At 24.3% G+C, this 2841-nt stretch overlaps 1 protein-coding gene across 6 annotated transcripts in view; it reads right to left on the bottom strand.

Annotated features, from left to right (window-relative positions):
* The window catches only part of LOC106790089 (probable serine/threonine-protein kinase mkcB), a 73148-nt gene that overhangs the window by 34999 nt on the left and 35308 nt on the right, over positions 1-2841 (bottom strand). The gene's annotated exons all lie outside the window — the stretch shown is intronic.

Here is a 2841-nt window from a genome sequence, read left to right on the forward strand (position 1 = left end):
AGAATTATACATTGTATAATTTCATTTAATCGTAGGAATCTTAGATTTTACCTGAAATAATTAGGCGTTTTTGGGAAAGTGTGTGTGTGTCTATATTAAATAAGAATTTGATTATATATTAAACTGTACATTAAAAATTAATGTTCCGTTAGTCGTGGTGTTATATCGGATTTAACCTTCGAATTGAATTTCAATTTTATATCTTAACATCAAATAATTTATTTTTAAGTAAACCAAAATAAATTATAATATATATATATATATATTTGTTATCGTTGCAATTATTATAATTGTTGCTGTTTAGAGAAAATTTTGTAAGAAATAAATACGACACATCAAAGAATTGGAAAAATATTAAAAAAAAAAAAAAAAATTAAAAATAACTTTAAAAAGAAAAACATATTGATAAGCGTAGAAATATGTATATAATAATAATAATAATAATATACATCACACACACTGTTTTACTCATACCACTTGTGTTTCCTTATTGTTTACGTAAACGCATATAACATCGATGTAATTAATATAGCTACTAATTACTACTGTGTTTAAAAAAAAAAAAAAAAGCATTTTATCGCATATCATCTAATGAAATTTTCTATCTCGGTGGAGTTCTATTAACCCGATAAATTCTTGTTTACTTTCTTTCATTACCTTCGTATTATTATCGTGCCGATAAATGATTCGTTTAAAACCTTAAACCATTTTCATATATTATACAATATTATTATTATTTTTTTTTTTTTTAATACAATCGTTCGAATTATTTGCATTTTTTCGACAATTTTCTCAAAATTCTTTTAATCTTATTATCACCTATAGTTTGTTTTCTTTCTTTTCAAATGTTTGATAATTATAATAAACGATTTTGATATTAATAAAAGTATGTAACGAGAAGTGTCTCCTTTTTTTTTTGTTCTTTTTTAAAACGAGATTAACAAGTTTGCAAGAAAATAAAACAAAATGAGAAAACAAAAATATATATATATAAATAAAATTAATTATCGGTTTCCGTTAAGGTCAACCTATATTATCTACATTATTTTGTCATTATCGAATGACACATAACAAGCAAGGAAATACGAAAATTGCGAATTTGATATCTTCGCCGAAAAACGTTGCTCATATTATACGCCATATCAATCGGTAATCACCATAATCATAATCATTATTATCATCATTCACTATCAGTATATTAATCTTATCTTCCATCTGATCGAAACAACGTCGATCATTTCATTTTAATCATTTTTTTTTCTTTTTTCTTTTTCTTATTTTTTCTCTTTTTTAATTTTTTCTTCCTTTTTTTTTTTGGTAGAAACCTACAGAAACACAGCGTCAGGTTAGTTCAGCATGTTTACCTTGAAAAGAACTGCCCCATAATGGGTCAGCAAAGTAAATACACGTTCTCTGTTTTCCATCTATGGTAGCATTGAATGATCCCGGAACAGATACTCTCGCCTATACGTTCAATAATTCAATAAATTTTCTTCTTCTTCATCTTTTTTTTTTTGTTGTTACTCTTTCTTGTTCTAATAAGGTGAGTGACTCGTTGTGAGATATCAAAAATTTAAAAAGAAAAAAAAAAAACAACTAACCGCGTAATATATTGAAAATTGTTTCATGTAATATACTCGTCAATATATTTTATAGTAATTATATTTCTTTTTCTTTTTGTTTATTTATTTATTTATTTTATACGACACAGGTTTGTGTTATTACGAGATTATTATAAATTAATCGATATATAGTATCAATGATACATTAACGCGTTTTATTTGTCAGATTTCATTGTTTTTACAAACCTTTTATATTTGATATAATAATTTAATAAAAAAATATATGAAAAATAATTGAGATAATCGATATTTTTATTTAAATCTTTTTTTTATTGTTATTGTTTTTTCCATTATTTAAGACACATTTTTTAATACGTGTTGTATTATTATTATTATTATAAAATTATTCACAATTTTTTTGATAAATTATTTCGAATATGAGAAAGAGAACGAGGAAGAAAAAGAAGAGGAAGAAGAAGATCAGACTGTTTTGGAATTTTTAATATCGATAAAAAATAAATTAATTATAAAGATTTAGAAATAATCACGAGAATAGAAAACATAATCGAACGTCGAACGATTTTTATTAATCTCAACACTGTCAACGGGTGTTCGTGGTTTCTCGTGTGGTTTCGTTACTCTCGCAAGTGTGAATGAAAAAAGAAAAACACGAATGAATATATTTTTTTACATCGTTTTCATGGTCTACGATTTTATTATAATAAAATTCGTTTATATTTTAGTACGCATATATGAAAAATATTATAATTTCCAATATGATTTATTTAATCGTCAATATTAATCGTTATACGCATGTAATTTGCAAAATTTAAAACACGTAAACGTTAATAAAATTATTTCATACGCGAAACGTAACACAATGTATTTTTTTTTTAAATTAATTTTATACAAAAATCCTAACAATTGATTCAATTTGATAATTGATAGAAAATTCAGTTAGGAATCATATTTCGTTATTTTTTTTCTTTTGGATCAAAGAATTTTTAACAAACTAATACGAAATCTTATGTAAAGAAGAGTTGGCAAGCGTGAAAAAAAGATTTTACATAAAAAAATTGAAAGACATATTAATAGTGTATTCCAGATGGAAAGAATGCGTGAAATAAACGAAACTTCCACGTGGATTGAGAATCGTACTCATCTCACTCAGTACGTATAAGAAGAGAAAGCCATTTCTCTTTAACGGAATATGAACGTAAAAGGTTGTGTGTATACTTGTCCATGTATGTGTATTTATATATATATATATATATATATA

Source organism: Polistes canadensis, unplaced genomic scaffold, assembly GCF_001313835.1.
Source record: "Polistes canadensis isolate GaletaPanama2010 unplaced genomic scaffold, ASM131383v1 scaffold_214, whole genome shotgun sequence".
Lineage (NCBI taxonomy): Eukaryota > Metazoa > Arthropoda > Insecta > Hymenoptera > Vespidae > Polistes > Polistes canadensis.